This window comes from Heliangelus exortis, chromosome 1 (assembly GCF_036169615.1).
Source record: "Heliangelus exortis chromosome 1, bHelExo1.hap1, whole genome shotgun sequence".
In the NCBI taxonomy this organism is placed as follows: Eukaryota; Metazoa; Chordata; class Aves; order Apodiformes; family Trochilidae; genus Heliangelus; species Heliangelus exortis.
This window is the reverse complement of record NC_092422.1, coordinates 198,200,643-198,211,647: the sequence shown is the minus strand read 5'-3', so window position 1 is coordinate 198,211,647 and position 11,005 is coordinate 198,200,643. Positions and strand designations below refer to the sequence as shown.

Genomic DNA, 11,005 nt, shown 5'->3' with positions numbered 1-11,005 from the left:
AGAATGACAGTAGATTTAAGACAATAGAAGAGAGAAAGAGAAAGACAGTAGAAGACATGAACAGACAGTAGAAGAGGGAGACACAGGAACAAAGTGGACAGTAGAGAACGAGTTGGCCAACTCAAGACAGAAGAGAGAGACAAATAGAATTTGACACAGGCAGACACAGACACACCAACACAGACATACACAGCCAATCCAGTCACTACAAGGAGACAACATACAAAACCTACCTTAAGAAATAATGAGACAGGACACAGCAAAGCAAAACACAGCTTTATTCAAGTTTTATTGGTCCCTAACTGAGATAACAATGACACGAGACACAGCAAGGCAAAACACAGCTTTATTCAAGTTTTATTGGTCCCTAACCAAGGATACAATGACACGAGGCATTGCATAGCAAAACACAGATTTATTCAAGTTTTATTGATACCTAACCAAGGAAACAATGACACGAGACACAGCATGGCAAAACACAGACTTATTTGAGTTTTATTGGTACCTAACCGAGGAAATGACACAGTACACAAAACCAGAAAAAATGCCCCTTCTCTAAACAAGTGACTTACAGAAATAACTAAGTAAGCCAGGCAGATGTTGTGAAGGGTCCTATCTCAGTGTTGCCTTTCAATTCTCCAAACTACCCCTCTGACACAACTATGCCATCCTCTCCTGCAAAGATCCCAATTACATTTTACTATCGTTGGTACTCACTTCTGCCATGAATCCACAATGCTCCCCAGGAGCTGTGCTCCGGGAGGCCTCCTAAATCATCCTGCCTGCCAAAACCCAGGTCCCAGGCCTTTCTGCATCCAAACATAGGCGATGAACATCGCCTCGCAGACCGACCGGGACCCGGGAAAAAAAACCCCAGCTGGGGGAGCGAAAAAAAAATCCCCCAGCTGGGGCTTTTTTATTCTAAGTATTTTTTTTTAAGTACCTGTAAAGGAAACAATGGTTACCTCCACATATACGCACAGACAACACCTACCCCCCAAGCCTATTATTATTACACAACACTGCCAACAAAATTCCTCGGCCCTCATTCCACTGCTGCACAAGCCACTACCAGCTCTCAGCTACCAGCTATAGTTTCACCGCTTCTATCCGCCTACACCCTTCATCCACCGTGCTCCTCAGGAGCTGTGCTCCTGGAAGCCTCCAAAATCATCCTGCCTGCCAAAACCCAGGTCCCAGGCCTTTCTGCATCCAAACATAGGCGATGAACATCGCCTCGCAGACCGACCGGGACCCGGGAAAAAAAACCCCAGCCGGGGGAGCGAAAAAAAAATCCCCCAGCTGGGGCTTTTTTATTCTAAGTATTTTTTTTTAAGTACCTGAAAAGGAAACAATGGTTACCTCAACATACAATGTACAAGCACAGGCTACACCTAAATCACTATGATACAAGCAAGCTAGCCCACAAAAACCAAGCCATCTACCCTGCAAGAACCTGCAGCTACCACTATAGCACAATAAATGATTAAGAACTACATTTAAAAAATAAAAAAATTACAAGGCAATACACATTTCAATACAAGGCAATACACATTTCAATACAAGGCAATACACATTTCAATACAAGGCAATACACATTTCAATACAAGGCAATACACATTTCAATACAAGGCAATACACATTTCAATACAAGGCAATAAAAGTACATCAGTACAAAGCAACAGACACTCAATTAGGCAATACACATTTCAATACAAGGCAATACACATTCCAGGACAAGGCAATACACATTCCAGGACAAGGCAATACACATTCCAGGACAAGGCAATACACATTCCAGGACAAGGCAATACACATTCCAGGACAAGGCAATACACATTCCAGGACAAGGCAACACACTTTCAGGTATAAGGCAATAAAAGTACATCAGTACAAAGCAACAGACACTCAATTAAGGCAATACACATTTCAATACAAGGCAATACACATTTCAATACAAGGCAATACACATTTCAATACAAGGCAATACACTTTCAGGTATAAGGCAATAAAAGTACATCAGTACAAAGCAACAGACACTCAATTAAGGCAATGCACATTTCAATACAAGGCAATTCACATTTCAATACAAGGCAATTCACATTTCAGTACAAGGCAATTCACATTTCAGTACAAGGCAATTCACATTTCAGTACAAGGCAATACACATTTCAATACAAGGCAATACACATTTCAATACAAGGCAATACACATTTCAATACAAGGCAATACACATTTCAATACAAGGCAATACACATTTCAATACAAGGCAATACACATTTCAATACAAGGCAATACACATTTCAATACAAGGCAATAAAAGTACATCAGTACAAAGCAACAGACACTCAATTAGGCAATACACATTTCAATACAAGGCAATACACATTCCAGGACAAGGCAATACACATTCCAGGACAAGGCAATACACATTCCAGGACAAGGCAACACACTTTCAGGTATAAGGCAATAAAAGTACATCAGTACAAAGCAACAGACACTCAATTAAGGCAATACACATTTCAATACAAGGCAATACACATTTCAATACAAGGCAATACACTTTCAGGTATAAGGCAATAAAAGTACATCAGTACAAAGCAACAGACACTCAATTAAGGCAACTCACCTTTCAATACAAGGCAAGGCAACTCACCTTTCAATACAAGGCAAGGCAACTCACCTTTCAATACAAGGCAAGGCAACTCACCTTTTTCAATACAAGGCAAGGCAACTCACCTTTCAATACAAGGCAAGGCAACTCACCTTTCAATACAAGGCAAGGCAACTCACCTTTCAATACAAGGCAAGGCAACTCACCTTTCAATACAAGGCAAGGCAACTCACCTTTCAATACAAGGCAAGGCAACTCACCTTTCAATACAAGGCAAGGCAACTCACCTTTCAATACAAGGCAAGGCAACTCACCTTTCAATACAAGGCAAGGCAACTCACCTTTCAATACAAGGCAAGGCAACTCACCTTTCAATACAAGCCAATACACATTTCAATACAAGCCAACTCACCTTTCAATACAAGCCAATACACATTTCAATACAAGCCAATACACATTTCAATACAAGCCAATACACATTTCAATACAAGGCAATAAAAGGTACAAAGCAACAGACACTCAATTAAGGCAATACACATTTCCATACAAGGCAATACACATTTCCATACAAGGCAATACACATTTCCATACAAGGCAATACACATTTCCATACAAGGCAATACACTTTCAGGTATAAGGCAATAAAAGTACTTCAGTACAAAGCAACAGACACTCAATTAAGGCAATACAAGTACAGCAGTACACACACACAGGTACAAGGCAACACACAGGTACAAGGCAACACACAGGTACAAGGCAACACACAGGTACAAGGCAACACACAGGTACAAGGCAACACACAGGTACAAGGCAACACACAGGTACAAGGCAACACACAGGTACAAGGCAACACACAGGTACAAGGCAACACACAGGTACAAGGCAACACACAGGTACAAGGCAACACACAGGTACAAGGCAACACACAGGTACAAGGCAACACACAGGTACAAGGCAACACACAGGTACAAGGCAACACACAGGTACAAGGCAACACACAGGTACAAGGCAACACACAGGTACAAGGCAACACACAGGTACAAGGCAACACACAGGTACAAGGCAACACACAGGTACAAGGCAACACACAGGTACAAGGCAACACACAGGTACAAGGCAACACACAGGTACAAGGCAACACACAGGTACAAGGCAACACACAGGTACAAGGCAACACACAGGTACAAGGCTACCCACACCCAGGTCCAAGGCTACCCACACCCAGGTCCAAGGCTACCCACACCCAGGTCCAAGGCTACCCACACCCAGGTCCAAGCTTCAAGTACATCACTACAAGGCAGTACACAGTTGGTTTCAAGGCAATACACATACATCATTACAAATCAATACACGTGCAGCGGCAATGCATACCACTAGATTGTTACAATGCTATACTCGGTCAATTACAGCCAGTTCCGTCGCATTACACGCACGAGTACGCTCACAATGCAGTCAAAAACTGTTATTGAAAATACAGTACGTATTCAAGTACAGAGTCCAACGGGGAGGTAAACAAATATTCAGGACTATACACAAAGACAGACAAAGAAGGCATTACAGACTTCTGCTTAAGTCTGCATTACAGACTACTTACAGGCAAATACTTCAATGACTCCGTCAAGTACTACAACTACACAAACTCAATTTCAGCACAGACTCAAATTAGGATTAAACTGCAAGGCATCGCAAAGTCAAACAAAAGCCACTACAGACTAAATCTACCGCTCTAAAGTAGGGCTGTACAAAGTCAAACAATGAAGTAAGGCAGTACAAGTATATATTCAAATAAAAAGCTATGCAAAATCGATCCTTCACGTACATTGCAACACCAGGTCGTGTACCTAGTCCCCTACAATGCTATACGCTCACTGGCACACTAATACAGTCCCATACAGGCAAATGTAGCGCGCTACAGACTCAAACGCCGTTACATTACATAGCAATACAGTGCAATAAAAACTCAAATAAGCACTCAAATGTAGGGCACTGTAATCTAATACAGTACAACATGCTGTAACAAAGCCACCCTAACACACACATAAGGCTTCACAGAACAACACAACCGCACATGGAAAACACCAATGGAACCACAGACAGTAATACAGCCTATTTTGGTGCACTTGAGTAAAAAAATAGTGTAACAACTCAGACACCAGGTCAAGTACGGCGCGACACCAGGTCAAGTACGGCGCGACACCAGGTCAAGTACGGCGCGACACCAGGTCAAGTACGGCGCGACACCAGGTCAAGTACGGCGCGACACCAGGTCAAGTACGGCGCGACACCAGGTCAAGTACGGCGCGACACCAACGTGAGCAATGCAGTAAATGTTCTAATACAGAAATACAAGGAGGGACTGAAGACACAGAACCTAGCACCTTTGTGGCACGTGGCCACAAAGCCATGGCAATTCAATTACAAAGCATTGCAAGGCACTGAGAACTAAATCACGCATACAATGTATATCTGGAAACCTACAGTACAAAGTCAGTATACTGCCAAACAGCAGATACAGAGCCCTACAAAACCAAACACCAGAACGACACATTTGTTACCTGATGGGCTTTGAGACTGAAAACCTGAAGGAGGCACAGATGAAATACAACATAGCGCTGCCGTGGAAACACGGTTTGCTAGACGAAAAGGTGCAGGTTCGGATGGTCTCCCCGAAGACGGTTCTCCGTAAACCGTGCAGAATCCTAGGGCGTCCTGTCTACCGGCACTGACTGTCCCACAGCACGCCCTCCTCAGACAACACGCTCATCGGAGACGCCGTGCTTCTGTCACCTAGAAGACCGAGAGACAAAATTACTGTTCTGCTCCGTAAAATGATCCTCGTCATTCCCACCGCTCCACCTCACCTCAAATGCTCAGCCAAGTCCAACAATGGCCAGGACAGCATCTGCAAAAAAAAAAAAAAAAAAAAAAAAAAAAAAAAAAAAAAAAATGGCAAATGCTTTAGCAAGTGGTCAAGGACTTTGATCTTACTGAAAGAGCTTACTAGCATCTCACCTTCTTAAGTAGGTGATGGGTGTACTTCCTGACACCTCAATGGCTCTACAGGGCACCTGAAAAGAGCAAGGCAATTTGTAATATACTGCTGCTTCTAACAAAACCCTCCCAGAGAATTGCCCAATCTCCTTTACCTTAATCCTTTGCCAGATGCCCCTCAGGCATGTTAGTCTGAACTGGATACCGAGGCACCACCTGAAAAAATACACAGGTAATGTTTTTTACTTCAATACTACTCATAACATTTAACACTTCCAGCAGGCAATTTCACAGTGCTCACCTTCCAAAGGTCATGTCCCATTGAGATGAACTGCCTGCTCTACACAGCTTTGCAACCTAAAAAAAAAAAAAAAAAAAAAAAAATCCATTAATGCTACTCAGAGCAACTGCATCCACCTGCCCTGTGACAGACTTTACCAAGCCTTGCTATGACATTCAGCTACCCACCTGCTTTGCTTTTTGTTCCACGTCCTGGACTTCTGCATCTGTAAGAAATAAATCAAATTAATCTCAGGGATTCTAATAAATGTTGAAAGGATCTCCCCACCACCACCAAACACTGACTAACCTTCAGGTGGCATCTTTCTCGCCTCCTCCAGCCTTTTTCTGCTCGTCTTTGTCACACGGCATCTGAAAAACAGTATTATGCAAGTCACTGAAATGCTGCTCAACAGCTGGAATATTCCCTTAGGGCTCTTCCAACAAACCCTGACCCTACAACTCCAGGCAGGGCAGCTCCAAACCAAATACTCAAACTCAAGACACAACCCTGCAAACCATGAGACTATGTCAAGAGACCACCAAGCAAGAAGCGTATCTCCGGCATCCAAGACTGCTTGGCAAGAAGACCTACGGCGATGTGACTGCGAAGCTAGGAGATGAAGCGATGCATGCCAAAAAACATAGACTTCAAGACCTGAGGACACAAGGACGTGTCGATCGATTCCCACTCTGGGAAAATCTAAGACCAGAGATGCTGATGCAGGTGGCAATGATGTTTCAGAAGATGACCATCAAGAAACTTCCAAGATGAAAGACCAATCTATGGTTTACATCTGTCACACAAGAAAAAGATGCTGCTGACCAGGAAATGCTTTCCAGGGATGATGCCCAAGATGCAGGATTTGTTCTGTGAGGACATACAGAAGACCATCAAGGCCTGAGGAAGCGCCAAGACGAAGACGGACAACACAAAACACACAACCCCAGACACCGAGGCTGGAGCTGCCCTGCCCACACTAGCATCGTGCTGGAAACTAACTCGCTCCGCTTATCCACGCAAAGGGGGCTACTCCCAGACAGCCCTCTCCCAGAAAGCAAACTTCAAAATCCCTCCGGCAACTCCCAACCTCAACCCCCCACCAATTCAGTCCCTCGACTTATCTTTCCGAGAGCTGGGATTCAGAATCTATGTCCAGCAGCAAACACCGCTCCGTGACAGGCACGTTCCTTCAGCACACACATTCCTGTTCACCATCTGCAATCAGAAAAAAAAAAAAAAAAAAGGAAAAAATCAGAATCCATGTCACCAGTTAGGACCGCTTCAGCCGTCTCCAAACACTTACACTACAAAAAAGAGGCCTCAGAAGAGTCCCACAGCATTCTTCTCCCCTTCTTGATCCAGAGTTCAATCCTGTCTACACCACTGCTTTGGGCACCTAAAAAGAACAAGAGAGAGTTACTGTTCTGATGATTGATCAACACGAGCTCCATGAACCCCCCCTGTACCACCTCACCTTTAAGAGTCATCTGTTCTCAACAGTAGGAGGCACACCGCCTGCAAAAAAAGAGGAAACATTTAACCAAGTCGATATAAAACACGTGAACGACTCCGCACACAGCCATCTCACCTTCTCCAACTGTTCCTCAAGACATGGCTTTGTCACTCCGGCACTGTGTGTGACACCTGCAAAAGTCAAGGCAAAAGGCACACGCTGAGATATTGCCTCCAACAACACCCAGGCCACTGTGACATCTATCTCCTGCTCCATTACCTTTGCCCCTCGCCCATCTGTCTGCCATCTCTTTGGGGTACCACGATGAGGTTAGGAGAGCACCTGAAAAAAAAAAAAAAAAAACAAACCACCACAAAACAAAAAGGGATTCTCATGACCAACCAATAATACAACACCTGAGAATAACTGCTCCTCCAGCCCACCGGCCATTGCTCACCTTGCCACAGCCACCTCTGGTGTCCGTACCCCGCTTCGCTCGCCGCTTCCGCCTTCAAAATGACAACAAACCATAATGTGGTCAGGTAGCCAAGGGAGGCAGCTTGCCACCAACTGCACACCCTGACTAACCTTCAGCTGGTTCCCTTGTCTCCTCCTCCATCCATTTCTTGCTCATCCTTGACTTGCGGGATCTGAAAAAACAGGATTACGCAAGTTACCGCAACGCCGCTCAACACCGAGTCGGTCAGGTTGTGGTGCTTCTGTGGCCCCTGATCCTACCCAGCGGGCAGGGCAGCTCCAAGCCAAACACTCACAGGCACAGACTGACCAAAGACACAGCCGTGTGAGTCACAAGACCTGAGCTCAAGATAAAACTCGCAGCAAGAAGAGGGACTCTGGAATCCAAGGCTTTTGGGCAGTAAGACCTACGGCGATGCGTCTGCAAAGCGAGGGAATGAAGCGACGGATGCCCGGGAAGCCGCCTTCAAGACCTGAGGATGCAAGGATGCGGGGAATGAGTCCCCCTCAGGGAAACTGGGTGGACAGAGATCAGATGACAATGCAATGAGAACGACATTGCGGAAGACAACCGTCAAGAAACTTCCAAGTCAAGAGACCGATCTGCAATTTAGACTCATTGTGCAGAATAACACGCTGCTGATCAGTACCGTGCTGATCAGGAAAGGCTTTGCAGGGATGATGCCCAAGATGCGAGACTTGCTCTGCGAGGACACGCAGAAGACCATCAAGACTGGAGGAAGCTCTAAGACAAAGACAGACAACACCAGATACACAACCCCACACACCAAGGCTGGAGCTGCCCTGCCCACCCTAGCATTGTGCTGGAAACTAACATGCTCTGTTCACCCACTCAAAGGGGGCTGATTGTAGACAGCCCTCTCCCAGATGCCATCTTCAAAATCCCTCCTGTAACTCCAAGCCTCAGCCCCTCTGCAACCAAGTTTCTGTACTTAGCTTTCAGAGGCCTGTGGGTCTAAATTTATGTCCAGCAACAAAACCACGTTTTCTGACTAGCATGTTCCTGCAGTTTTAAGGTTCCTCTTCAACGACTGCATTAAAAAAAAAAAAAAAAAAAAAAAAAAAAAAAAAAAAAAGTAATAAGTAGAATAAAAAAAAAAGTAACAAATAGAAAAAAAAAAATTTGCATGCAAGCATATTCTTGCTATAAAGAGCTCTAAACCCCCCATAAGTTAAAGCTCTTACCTGAAAGAGTCTTCCCAAACAGCCCAGACAGCTCAACAGCTGCAGTCAGCTCCAGGAGTAGGAGAGCTCTGACCTCAGAGAAGCCCAAGAGCTGACTGAAGCCCCTAGCCAAAGGCTGCGGCTTATATACCACAGGCACCGCCCACAGCTTTTCCCACAATCCCCTGGGAAAGGGGAGGTGGCAATTACCAGGAGGTATAAAAGCAGCCAGAGGAGAAGCAGTCAGTTTTCTCCTCTTTCTTCACTTTGCGGGACGAGCAGAGAAACTCCGTGATGCCGGCTGAGGAATTTGGGGTTTTTTCTCTGTTACTTCAGCGACATGACCAGGTAAGAATTCAGCCCAAAGGGAACCTTAACAGTGTAAAGGTCATTGGAGGCTTGTATTAGACAGAAAAGAGGAAAGAACAAGTGGGGTGGGTCACAAATACGGACTCACAAAGTCTCCTGAAAGACTCAGAGGGGTGAGAGCTCTGCAACAAAGCTAAAAGTGCACTAAAGGCAAGCTGGAAGGCAGCATTCTGTTAGAGGGGTCATTTTTGGATCGAAGACACCGAAGAAAGCTGAGGGGCACAATCAGCAGTCTAGAGGGGATTTTAATAGAGTACAGGTGTCCCTGGGATGTTGGGAACCGAATGACAGAGGGCATCAGAAGAGCTTCTCGTGGAGTGAAAAAGGAGTAAAATGCGCAACGGAGCCGGAAGGTGGCTGTGGGACGCCGAGAGGGGGGCGGGAGGTTGGCCTCCGGAGGTGTGGTGGTGAGAGAAGGGTGCTGTGAGAGAGGTAAAAGGCGGCTCTGGGACACGAGGGAAAACCGTATGTGTTCAGTTGATGTACGGATGTCCTCGGGGGCTGAGGGACTGAACAGATGTCTAAGATCACAACAAATGAAGAAAGGGTTCTGGGGTGCAAAGAGAGCCTGAAGAAGGATTCTGTCTCAGTAAGAGAGCTAAAAAGAGCACCGCAGAGATCGAAGGGTGTGGGGCGGCGTGAGGATGGTCTCGTAAGGAGCGGTGCCCTGAATGAGAGGGCTCTGATGGGCAATAATGTTGAAGAAGAGTCCGGGAAGACCCTCTGGCAGAGTCTTGAGGGGGAGACCGGACCCCCGTCCCTTTCTGAACGTTTCCTCGGAGAGGACCCTGGGTGTGGCTGGATGTGGTCTTTGCCCCTGGCAGTAAAGCGGAGTTCATACTCTCCCTCTGCCCCAGAGCTGGTGTATTTTATCTCTGCCTTTTAATACCTCGCTACCTGTCTGCATGATGTGCACCCGTCCTGTTGTATAAAGGGTTTCTTTAAAATGCATCTTACCCCAGGGTGATTGATCTCTTGGCTCTTCTGCATGTGCCTTTGATTTCACTGGTTGTTTCATCTGAACCTGAAGTTCTGATGGTTTGCTGCCATCTCCAAATAAATTGATCCGTTTGCTTCCTGGTCTCCATATGGAACTCTAGTTCCTGAAATTCAGCTTTCATTTTGCCGTCTACATGTCCTGTGGACTTATCTGGCTCTCGAGGGGGGAGGGGCTTGCTGCGGTGCTTTTCTATTAGTCTGTCCTTGGTGTTTCACGTGGCATTGGTTTCACTAGATTTCGAGGACAGTTGAGACTGTCCTGAGGTCTATATATGTCTACTATTTAATATGATACTTCGCCAGATGGGCGGGGTCAGCGCAAAAGACACAGGCACCCAAATAAAGAAGTTAGTTTATATTTACTGATGTATTAAATTATAAGAGAACAAGTGCAGAAATAAACAACAAAACCGAAGTGCGATAGCAAAGTCAAAGCAAAACACAGCAACTCATCTGAAACCGGGGCCTGGCTGGGGCCCAAGTCACAGATCGTAAGGCTGCCTAAACTATCTTCCCTAGACATGTTACTGGTGGTTACCTAAAATATCTACCCGGACAGTTCAGTATATTGGCTGCTTTTGCACTCTCTCGTGGTTTGAAAAAAAATTCTCAGAATGGGGAGGGTAAGCTACTG

At 45.5% G+C, this 11,005-nt stretch overlaps 1 long non-coding RNA gene across 1 annotated transcript; it reads right to left on the bottom strand.

Annotated features, from left to right (window-relative positions):
- Window positions 1–7,794: 7,794 nt before the first annotated feature.
- Window positions 7,795–10,510, bottom strand: LOC139799639 (uncharacterized). The gene is made up of 3 exons (XR_011727401.1): window positions 10,330–10,510; window positions 7,930–7,991; window positions 7,795–7,850 (listed from the first exon to the last, which is right to left on the bottom strand). It is a non-coding gene; the product is annotated as an uncharacterized lncRNA (long non-coding RNA).
- Window positions 10,511–11,005: the final 495 nt, after the last annotated feature.